The sequence below is a fragment of the Dipodomys spectabilis genome, unplaced genomic scaffold, assembly GCF_019054845.1.
Source record: "Dipodomys spectabilis isolate Male_0828 unplaced genomic scaffold, ASM1905484v1 ptg000463l, whole genome shotgun sequence".
Lineage (NCBI taxonomy): Eukaryota > Metazoa > Chordata > Mammalia > Rodentia > Heteromyidae > Dipodomys > Dipodomys spectabilis.
Genome location: NW_024871140.1, coordinates 3,483,625 through 3,496,429, shown reverse-complemented (window position 1 = coordinate 3,496,429; position 12,805 = coordinate 3,483,625).

Here is a 12,805-nt window from a genome sequence, read left to right as displayed (position 1 = left end):
AGAACACCACAATAAACTTGTTTGCATCATTTTCCCACCACTGGTATACTTGAGATTGGAACACTTGCAAATATTATTTATATTTATACTTTTTTAACTATCATACAAATTGTGGATGCTAAGATCAGAAGATTACAGTTCAAAGCTCACCGAGGCAGGAAGATTCCCTAGATTCTTATCTCCAATTAACTTATCAGCAAAAATCAGACACAAGTGGCATTGAGGTTGAAGTGGTAGAGCACGAGCCTTGAGCATAAACAGGCTCAGAGACAGTGTCCAGGCGCAGAGTTCAAGCCCTAGGACAAACCAATAAAACAAAATTAAAATAAAAACAAACCCCAAACCTAACATTTTTCTCATTGTATACAGTGGCAAATTATTAAGGAAATTGCTTCCTGTGTTACATACAGGTAGAAGAAAGAAGATGTCACACGATTATTCTCTTCATACCTTGTTATACCAAATCCTCAAAAAATTGCTCTTATTATAATTTATAAATTAATATCATCAATTTTTGGCAACTCTGTCTCCAACATTCACATTATCATTTTATACATGAACTATTTCAATTATCTATTAACTAAATTCTAATTATAACTCTCTTGAAAGAATATTCTAGGCAAGTAGAATGCAAAATCATTTGTGAATTTGTCAATTAAACCCTCTACTTAAAACGAATTTTGTAGTATCCTATAGAATATGAGATTACAAACAAAATCAAAATATTTATTTTAAATCTAAATTCTAATTCAGGAAGATCCTCATAATCCTACATTAGATGAATGTTATTTTTAGAAGAATTATTATTAGATGAATTGCTATTTTTCCAAGCTTAAGTTTTTGTAATCCTTCATCATTTCTTTGGGATACAACAGAATGATGATTACTTACTTTTTCAAATTTTGGATGGCAATCATGAGTCATTTTCCATCTGGGAGTGTTCTGTAACGAAGAGAGAATTTAAAACACAAGTGAACATTAAGTATGAGTTGCATTTCAACAGGAAATTTGACTTCTCAAAACATAATGACAAAATTAACCCAAACTTCCAACTATGTATTCCTTTCTTGTTTGTTTTGTTTTATTAAGACAAAAGTATACTACCTGGTCCAGGGAAGGTATCACTATGTGATTCCACTCTCTAATCTCCTGTCTTAATCTCAGTGCTAGAATTCTAGGCTTGTATCACATTGCCCTGCCATAGTTTCTTAGTTTATTTAATCTAGATACAGACTACCAATTCTGAACTTCTCCAGGGATATTATACACCAGAATGACTGTTCAGACAGTTTATCTACTATTTTCAAAGATGTTCTAACATTTGACACAGGATATGAATATTTTCAGATGCACCTGCGGGGTCTCTGATTCATTCCTCCATGGATGCAATCCTTTTAATAATGATTAATTGACTCTTACTATCTCTGGTCACTACCTATGTAATATTCTCAAACTTTATTGAAGGAAGTTCACTTGAGGACTTTCTAATATTAAATATTATCACTTGTTTCTAGTCTTCTTCAGGCTATATATTCTGTTGTTTTCTAACTTTTCTACACATTCTGAGAGTTGTTTCATTTGTGTATTTGTGTGTGCACATATAAGTGCTTCTGTGTGTATGTGTATGTTTGTATGTATGTATGCAAAATCCTCAAGCTCTTATTCAGCAATCTTGCTCATAACTGATATTCCATCACCTGAGCCATCTTCCAAACCAGGTTTGGCTGCTTTATTATATGAACTGTTGCAAAGAGTATTCTGCCCAGGCTGGATGCAAACTTAACTTCCCAGACTCCTTTACATTCTTAGGTTTTATTTCTCCAGGAGTATCAACTTTTAAACTACAAATATTTTGGGGCTGGGAAGGTGGCTCAGTGGTAGAGCGCTTGCCTTGCATGCCTGAGGCCCTGGGTTCGATTCCTCAGCACCACATAAGCAAAAAGAAAAGAGCCGGAAGTGGCACTGTGACTCCAGTGGTAGAGCACTAGCCTTCAGCTGAAGAGCTGAGGGACAGCGCCCAGGCCCAGAGTACAGGCCCCACGACCTGACCCCAAAAAGAAAAAAAAAAACTACAAATATTTTTGTGAGGGTAATGTCTAAGCTGTAGCCTAGATTTTTAACTGAAGAATTCTTTTTTGTTGTTGTTGTTTTGGTGGGTGGTCCGGTGAGCCACCTTCCCAGCCCCTAACTCAAGAATTCTTATAAATATAAATGAACACACACATTACATATCCTGAGTGTACACTGCTAGAAATGTGATTGTAAGCTGGGTTGTGGTGAGATATGAGGATTGGGGTTCAAAGCCAGGCCAGGTAGGAAAGGCCCAGAGACTCTTTTCTCCAATTAACTAAAAGAAAACTGGAAATGGCACTGTGGATGAAGTGGTAGAGCATTAGCCTTGAGCTGAATAGTAGAGAGACAGCTCACAGGCCCAGAGTTCAAGTGCCAAGACCACGGCCAACAAAAAATATACATATATAAGTAAAGAAAAAATAAAAGAAATGTGATCTTAGCCACCAGTTCATTGCTAGTATAATCCCTGCTCTCACAAGATGAACATTTTTTTCCAGTTAAATCCATGCTCTTATATCTGACTTGCTTTGGAAACAGGATTATTCTTCCATTCTACTTTCTACGAAGTTGCATGATTACCAAGCATGATTTAGAATGAGATTGGCCTCATACTTCATGTTCCACGTATGAGTCTTGCTTTCTGTATATCACTCCCATAAATCTACATACTGGAATTGGCTTTATTGTTTCAATGTTGTCTTATTTGTCGTCTTCTATATTGTATTGAACCCTTATACTTAAACACAGAACTTCTTTTTCTCCTATTATTGCTATTGTTTCCCTTACTGTTAGCTCATGTCCACTTGGGAAATAATGAACAGCACATACACTCACAAAAACAATGTTCTGAGAACCTTCTTCCCATTTAAAATTCGCTTCAATTTACAGAGAACTTACAAAGTTTGAACTCAATGTTGTCATGTATAATGTATTTATAAGCAATATAAATTTCATATTTTTTCTTTACTAAGTTTTCTCTGAAACACGTGTTATCTCAGGCCAAAGGTGTCATAGTGTGATTTCAGTGAAGCCAGAAAACATTCATTATACCTCAAGCAGCACCATCGATTATTACTGGAAGTAACTGTTACTGGATGTGGAAACTGACCCCAGGAGAGGAATGGAACATAGAGGAATAACAAAGTTCAAGTTTCCTTGTGCTTTCCTTTTTAGAGTACAAGAAAAGTATCCCAACGCTTGAAGGAAACTCTGTCCCTGGCTTTTTCGAGTGTGTTCTTTACTCATATAAAATTTTTCTGTAAACTTCTAGTTGAAAGTATTTCAAAAGGAAATAATGTACCATTTGAATGCCAGCATAGAACAAAAGGAAATAACGTTGATTTAAATGTGTTCTCCTGCAAAGGAACAAAGACATGGAAGTTTCAAAGTGTCATATGGATGGATATTTCACCCCTGAGATGATTCTCTTGATGCAGGAGTCAGTTATCAATTCCTTTGGTCTCGTCCTGCGTTCTCCAGAGCAATAAGGATTCCAAAAAAGCAGATTCCAGTGAGTATGATCAGCAAAAGGAGCCTCTTCTCAGACCAGTACTCCTTTAGGGAGGGTCCCAAAGAAAGATCTGTGATTTTTATTTGCTTTTTTGTTTAGTTTGTGCTGGTTCTGGGGCTTGTACCCAGAGGCTGGATCATGTACCTGAACAGTTGTCTTTCCTGCCCACCTGCTCCCAAAGCTAATGCTCTACTGCTTGAGCCATAACTCCACTTCTGGATTTTTGGTTTTCAATTTGCTATAAGAGTTTGACAGACTCTCCTTCCTGGTTTGGCTTTGAATCAAGTAATAAGAAAGCTAAGTGACATCAACTGTATAGACTTCTCTTTTGAAACAAGAAATATTAGATGAAGTTTATTGTAAAGCTAATGTTTGACAATTTTTAAATTAAATAACTCAGTACAAGTAGGTGCACTGACTCTCCTTAGATACAATAACAGAATCAGTGACGATATTCTTTCCAAAATTATTTCAATAGATTATTTTTCTCTTGGACTTGCATTTGCTCAGCAGGATGTATGGAAAAGAATAGAGTATAATCACCCATACCTTGGATGACAGTGTCTGTTACAAAAGGACAATGCTCCTATGTGCTATTTCTCTGTCCTCCTCTTAGATCTTGCCTGATTTCCAACAAATCACAGATTCTTGGCTTCAAGTCTAGTGAAGGTGAAGGACTATAAGGCTTTCCCCACTTCTAAATCTTCATGGTTTCTCTTTTAAAACTCTTTTATTTGGATGTGGAATTTATTTTCATATCTTCATTCAATCCCTTCTAAATTGTAGTGAGTTAAATAGGCTCTGTAAAATCACTTTAGTTAGCAAAAATATTACACCAATCTATATCAAAAGTTTGGCCTCCCTCCACTGCTGAAACCAATATGCTTACCTTGGGCTTGTAAGAATCCGTTTTCTTGCCTTTTCAATTTGCTCAATTCTTTTCTGATTCCAAAACATTTTGGCTTATGTAATAAGAGAAGTCTTCACTTTCTCATGTTAATAAGGAGCTACTAAGAAATGTGAAATCATCGGTTTCAAGTAACCAATCAGATTTTTTCTGTGGTTCAGTGCTTCACGTGCAAAGTCATTGTAGAAGATATTAGAAACAGAAAAGTGTAAACCCAATACCTTCTTTCATTGTTGAGGGCACTTTCTCCTTAAATATTTTCACCCAAATTATCTTTTTCAGAGAATTACTGTTTGGTAATTAAAGTCATTTCACAAATTTTGATGTCTTTTTTTAAAGAACTTTGAATTTAAATTCCACTACAACCTTGTTTCACACAGTAAGAGTAGATTTCCTGGGTAAGGACAATTCTCAAGGGAACCTACAGGATTTATAGCAAGGTTTCTGAGGTTTGTTTTTTTAGTGTGAAAATGAGCCATCTTCATCCACATTGCTCCCTGTCAGCTAAGTCTCCATGGATTACTTTGCATGAAAGCCTATTCAACCAAGCAATTTTAAATTTTCATAATAGGCCAAGTTGTTAAAAAAATTTGAACAAATTAAAATTTACCTCTCATAATTTTAAAACTCTTTTGAAATTCCTTTATTAGAACCACAAATTCACCAATCCTAACTCCACCATTACCATCAATAACAGTTAACATGTTGTTTTCATAATATAGTGTCCATGAAACTATTATTTTCTTGAGGCTTTGTTATGCATATATATAACCCTATAAGCTGATTCTGAGCAAAATGACCTTCAAGACATGGAAGTAGAGATTATTGTTTGCGGTTGTTGTTTTTAATGTACTACGTGATTTCTATTTTCTTTTTGTTTTTTTCCCTATGCTTTATTCCCTACTGTATTTGATTTTGGTAGCCTGTGTATTGTATATATATTTACCTTAATTAGGGAAGGGAAGAGGAACAACAAAATGGTGTGACAAAGTGAAAAGGCAAACCAATGCAATAGCAATACTCACAAGACAATATGTTGGAAATGTATGTTACAAGTTGTGAAGGGTATTGGGGTAAAGGAAGACTGTGAAGAAATGAGGGATGTGGTAACAAGTTTGAAAAGTTATGTATTCACTACCTTAAAATTACTGTAACCCCACGGTACATCACTTTGACAATAAAATGAAATTTAATAAATAAGCTGCATGAAATAAAATTAAACTGTATTTGTATAGTAAATATTCTTTTTGGAGTAACTTTTTAAAAATCAATACTGTTTGTCGTCTAATTTGAATTAATTACCCCCTTTTTATCAGAGTACCATCAACTTGAATGCTATCCGAATAGACAATATTTTTACAATATATTTACCAATATTTTGAAAAAAGAATAAATATAGTACTTTCTCACATTAAAAGCGAAAACAGTTTAATTCTATGGAAACCTATAACTTTTAAAAGTAAATAAGTTGTTAAGAAGAAAGAGTATATGTGTTCTTCAACATTCCAATGACTAGTAGCTACTCATTTTCAAATTCAGAAAATTCCATACCTGAGAGATTCAAAACAGTACCAGCTTGCATGTTATGAAATTCTGCAATTGATGGATTTTCCAACGGGGTGTTACAGATTGAGAGTCAACAGAAAAATAACCACTTTCTGGTAGAGGATAAAACTAATTAGCACTGGTAATAATTAATTCTTCAAGAGTAAGCAATTGTTTATCACAATAAGCTATTAGTTTTATGAACATCAATACCAATATTTATGATATAGAGTCATCCTAGCCCAACAATTTCAAAATTTTAGGGTACACCTCAAGCTTCCCTTAATTCACATCATGAATAGCTTATCTCTATTGTGAAAAAATACAACTCTGCTAATGGGATGCCATACATGTTCTGGAAAAAACACCCCAACAAACTGGGTTACATCATTTTCTCCCCACTGGTATTCTTGGGATCGGAACACTTGCAAATACTATTTATATTTATACTTTTTTAACCATCATATAAATTCTGGATGCTAAGTTCGGAAGATTACAGTTCAAAGCCCACCCAAGCAGAAAGTTTCCCTAGATTCTTATCTCCAATAAACTTCTCAGCAAAAGCCAGACGCAAGTGGCACTGAAGTTGAAGTGGTAGGGCACGAGCCTTGAGCATAGACAGGCTCAGAGACAGTGTCCAGGCCCAGAGTTCAAGCCGTAGGACAAACCAATAAAACAAAAACAAAAATAAAAACAAACCCCAAACCTAACATATGTCTCAGTGTATACAGTAGCAGATAATTAAGGAAATTGCTTCCTGTGTTACATACAGGTAGAAGAAAGATGTCACACGATTATTCTCTTCATACCATGTTATACCAAAGAATCCAAAAATTGCTCTTATTCTAAATTTATAAATCAATATCATCAATTTGTTGGCAACTCTGTCTTCAACGTTCAAATTATAATTTTATACAAGAACTGTTGGCATTATCTATTAACTAAGTTCTAATTATAACTCTCTTGAAAGAATATTCTAGGCAAATAGAATGCAAAATCATTTGTGAATTTGTCAATTAAACACTCTACTTAAAAAGAATTTTGTAGATTCCTATAAAATATAAAATTACAAAAAATTCAAAATATTTATTTTAAATCTAAATTCTAATTTATCAAGATCTTCAAAATCGTACATTAGGTCTGGGATGGTGGCTCAGTGGTAGAGTGCTTGCCTTGCATGCCTGAGGCCTGGGTTTAATTCCCCAACACCACATAAGCGAAAGAAAAAAGCCGGAAGTGGCACTGTGACTCAAGTGGTAGAGTGCTAGCCTTGTGCTGAAGAGCTGAGGGACAGCGCCCAGGCCCAGAGTTCAGGCCCCAAGACCGGGTCCTCCTCCCCCCCAAAAAATCCTACATTAGAGGTACTTTGCAATTTTTCCAGGCTTAAGTTTTGTAATCCTTCATCATTTCTTTGGGATATAACATTATAATGATAACATACTTTTTCAAATTTTGGATGGGAATCATGTGTGATTTTGCATCTAGGAATGTTCTGTAATTAAGAGAGAATTTAAAACACAAGTGAGGATTAAGTATGAGTTGCATTTCAACAGGAAATTTGACTTCTCAAAACATAATGACAAAATTAGCCCAAACTTCCAACTATGTATTCCTTTCTTGTTTGTTTTGTTTTATTAAGACAAAAGTATACTACCTGGTCCAGGGAAGGTATCACTATGTGATTCCACTCTCTAATCTCCTGTCTTAATCTCAGTGCTAGAATTCTAGGTTTGTATCACATTGTCCTGCCATAGTTTCTTGGTTTATTTAATCTAGATACAGACTACGAATTCTGAACTTCTCCAGGGATATTATACACCAGAGTGACTGTTCAGACAGTTTATCTACTATTTTCAAAGATGTTCTAACATTTGACACAGGATATGAATATTTTCAGATGCACCTGCGGGGTCTCTGATTCATTCCTCCATGGATGCCATCCCTTTAATAATGATTAATTGACTCACTTACTATCTCTGTTCCCTACCTAGGTAATATACTCAAACTTATTTGAAGGAAGTTCATTTGAGGACTTTTTAATATTAAAAATTATCACTTGATTCTAGTCTTCTTCAGAATATATATTCTGTTTTTTTCTAACTTTTCTACACATTCTGAGAGTTGTTTCATCTGTGTATTTGTGTGTGCACATATAAGTGCCTTTGTGTGCATGTGTATGTTTGTATGTATGTATGCAAAAGCTTCAAGCTCTTATTCAGCAATCTTGCTCATGACTGGTATTCCATGACCTGAGCCATTCTTCCAATCCAGCTTTTGACTGCTTAATTTTATATACTGTTGCAAAGAGTGTTCTGCCCAGGCTGGATGCAAACTTAACTTCCCAGACTCCTTTACATTCTTAGGTTTTATTTCTCCAGGAATATCAACGTTTGAACTACAAACATTTTTGTGAGGGTAATGTCTAAGGTGTAGCCCAGATTTTTAACTCAAGAATACTTTTTTTTGTTTTGGTGGGGTGTCCAGTCATGGGGCCTGAACTCTTGGCCTTGGCTCTTTCCCACAGATCTTCAGCTCAAGGCTAGCACTCTACCACGTGAGTCACAGCGCCAATTTCAGCTTTTTTCTTTTTTGCTTAAATGGTGCTGAGGAATCGAACCCAGGGCCTCATGCATTCGAGGCAAGCGATCTACCACTGAGCCACCTTCCCACCCCCTAACTCAAGAATTTTTATAAAGATAGATGAACACACATATTACATATCCTGAGTCAACAAATATATGTGTGTGTGTGTGTGTGTGTGTAAAGAAAAAAAAAGAAATGTGATCTTAGCCACCAGTTCATTGCTAGCATAATCGCTCCTCTCACAAGATGGACATTTTTTTCCAGTTAAATCCTTGCTCTTATATCTGACTTTCATTGGAAAAAGAATTATTCTTCCATTCTTCTTTCTACAAAGTTGCATGATTAGCAAGCATGATTTAGAATGAGATAGGCCTCATACTTCATGTTCCACGTAGGAGTGGTCCTTTCTGTTTATCACTCCCATAAATCTACATAATGGACTTGGCTTTATTGTTTCAATGTTGCCTTATTTGTAGTCTTCTATATTGTATTGAACCTTTATACTTAAACACAGAACTTCTCTTTCTCCTATTATTGCTATTGTTTCCCTTACTGATAGCTCATGTACACTTGGGAAATAATGAACAGCACGTACACTCACAAAAAGAATGTTCTGAGAGTCTTCTTCCCATTTAAAATTCGCCTTAATTTACAGAGAACTTACAAAGTTTGAACTCAATGTACTCATGTATAATGCATTAATAAGCAATATAAATTTCATATTTTTTCTTTACTAAGTTGTCTCTGAAACACGTGTTACCTCAGGTCCATAGGTGTTCTAGTGTTATTTCAGTGAAGCCAGAAAATATTCATTATACCTCAAGCAGCACCATCGATTGTTACTGGAAGTAACTGTTACTGGATGTGGAAACTGACCCAGGAGAGGAATGGAACATAGAGGAATAACAAAGTTCAAGTTTCCTTGTGCTTTCCTTTTTAGAGTACAAGAAAAGTATCCCAACGCTTGAAGGAAACTCTGTCCCTGGCTTTTTCGAGTGTGTTCTTTACTCATATAAAATTTTTCTGTAAACTTCTAGTTGAAAGTATTTCAAAAGGAAATAATGTACCATTTGAATGCCAGCATAGAACAAAAGGAAATAACGTTGTTTTAAAAGTGTTCTCCTGCAAAGGAACAAAGACATGGAGGTTTCAAAGTGTCTTATGGATGGATATTTCACCCCTGAGATGATTCTCTTGATACAGGAGGCAGTTATCAATTCCTTTGGTCTGGTCCTGAGTTCTCCAGAGCAATAAGGATTCCAAAAAAGCAGATTCCAGTGAGTATGATCAGCAAAAGGAGCCTCTTCTCTTACCAGTACTTCTTTAAAGAAGGTCCCAAAAAATATCTGGGATTTTTATTTGCTTGTTTGTTTAGTTTGTGCTGGTTCTGGGGCTTGAACCCAGAGGCTGGATTCTGTTCTTGAACAGCTGTCTTTCGTGTCCACCTGCCCCCAAAGCTAGTACTCTACTGCTTGAGCCAAAACTCCACTTCTGGTTTTTTGGTGTTCAATTTGCGATAAGAGTTTGACAGACTCTCCTGCCTGGTTTGGGTTTGTATTAAGATAGTAAGAAAGCTAAGTGACATCAACTGTATAGACTTCTCTTTTGAAACAAGAAATATTAGATGAAGTTTATTGTAAAGCTAAAATTTGACAATTTTTAAAGGAAGAGACTATGTCTAGCAAAGAAGCCATAACTTAAATAACTCAGCAAAATAGGTGCACTGAATCATTTGATATTATTTTTTCTGCTTGGCAAGATTATTGATCTTGTCCTAACTTTTGGGGAAACTTAAGGCTATAATTGCACTTTTTGTTGGTTGTGGGGCTTGAACTCTGGGCACACTCCCTCAGCTCTTCAGCTCAAGTTGAGCACTCTACGGCTTAAGCTACAGCACCACTTCAGGCTTTCTGGTGGTTAATTGAAGATAAAGGTCTCATGGACATTCCTGACCAGGCTGGCTTTGAACCACAGTCATCTGGTGTCCAGAATAGCTAGGATTACAGGCGTGAACCACCAGCACCCAGCTCATATTTGTGCTTACGTGCACTGAATGACACTATGTAGACAAATGATGGAAATTTGAATCAAATGATGGCATTGCAGGTTTTCAGAAAATTTGTGGTAACAATAAATATGTCCTCCTTTTCCATGTTGTTTCATTAATGATTCATGAGCTATGGGACCCTTAAATTAGCATTCTCTGTCATCTGTGTAGGTGTATTTAGTATCAGGAAATGTTCATAGAGAAATATAGAAAGGCTGAGATTTTCAGAAAGCAAAGAAGATAAGGTAAGAATAAACAGCACAGAAGGAGATACATTTATTACACAGAGATTAACAAGTAGCCTAAGAGATTTAGAATGCTAAAGGTAATGAGGAATAAGACTCGTTGATAACTATTTGTTCAATAACCAAAATGAGTTCTCTAAAACAGTTTCTGGTATACCTTAGTTACTATCATTTATTGCTTAACTCTGGAGTTATTCCTTTTCTTTTGTCACAACTGTTACTTTGCCTCTGCCGTTGTGGTGCCATGACTAACCAAAAAGACTTCCAAATCTCAGACTACCCTTCTCATTGTGATTAGCAGTGACCATTCAAAAACCTGGAAGCTTTGAATTTCCAGAATTAATCTTCACTTGACATCTGAGCACATTCAAGCCATTAATTGCTATCACCTAATGAACAAAATTTTTTTCAACATAATATCCTAATATAAGTAAAGTACATGAATTAGGAACTATTGTCAGGTGTCAGTATGGCAGGAGCAATTATATATTCCAAGTATGGGTTCTTTATTTTGCATTTACTAACTAAATGTTTTTTGGTTTTGTTTTGGTTTGGGTTTGTTTTTTTTTTTCTTTTTTTGCTTTTTAGCTCAAGGCTATCACTGTACCACTTCAGGCACAGCACCACTTCCAGTGTTTTTCTGTTTATGTGGTACTGAGGAATTGAACTCAGGGTTTCATGCCTGCTAGGCAATCACCATATCATGAAGCCACATTCCCAGATCCCTAAATGACTTTCTTAAGTTGACATTACATTTTCATCCAGTAACTATGTACCATAATATTGGCCAGGTGCTAGAAAATGATGTAGAAAAGAAAACAATATAGTAAATCCAGTAAAGCTAGATGGACAATGAATAACGCTCACAGTCTTTCAAGGGCATAGAGGGCTTACCTCATGGAGATGTATCAATACGCTGAATGAGACAGCTCCTGACCCACAGCTCACCTCAAGAATGAGTGGGCCATCTTGGGTTCCAGCCACCTGGGGACGTTGGACCACCTCCTATAGCACCCATTCTACCAGTTCCTGAGAGCGAGAGTGAGAGAGAGAGAGACAGAGAGACAGAGAGAGACAGAGAAAGAAAATAAAAATTACACTTAAATCGGGTGCCAGTGGCATAAAACTCTACTCCTAACTACACAGGAGGCTGAGATATGAGGATCATGGTTCATAGACAGCCCAGGCAGGAACAACTGTGAGAATCTTATCTCTAAAGAACCACCAGAAAATTGGAAGTGGCACTGTGGGCTCAAGTGATAGAGTGCTAACTTTGAGATGAGGAGCTCGGGAACAGTGTCCAATCTTAGAGTTCAAGACCCATGACTGAAAAGAAGTGAACTTCCCACCACAAGAAGTGGACTGAATAGCACGCATTGTCCTAGGGAGCATGGTAGAGAAGTCAGGCCGAGCTTCCTGTGAACTTGAGGTCATAAGTGGGTCACCTGGCTTCTCGGTGCCTCTGTTTCCCCAGCTGCAAAACTGAACAAAGTGAAGGATCTCCTTCCTCATGGGGATAGTGTAATAATGAAAGAGAGCCATGTTTCGGTTCATAATCCCACACCTGTTCAATGATTTATAACAGGCCCCACCTGAGTCCTTTCTGGTATCTTCCTGTCATATGCTCACAGAATTGCCAAAACCTTATCTGAAGGCCTCTCTCTCTCTGCCTAGCCATTCTCCAGAGATCTCTCTCTGTATAAATCCCTTGTTACCTCACAACTCTCCTGTGAGGAGACTGAGGTCCAATGGTTGAGGCCCTACCAAGAGCTGCACGTGTGGTCAAGAATCCACTGCTGTGGACTGAGTTTGGAATAATCCATCTAAACCGATGACTGAGCATGACACCACATGTCTACCATCCCAACTACAGAGGACCAGGCTTGGTGGAGCAT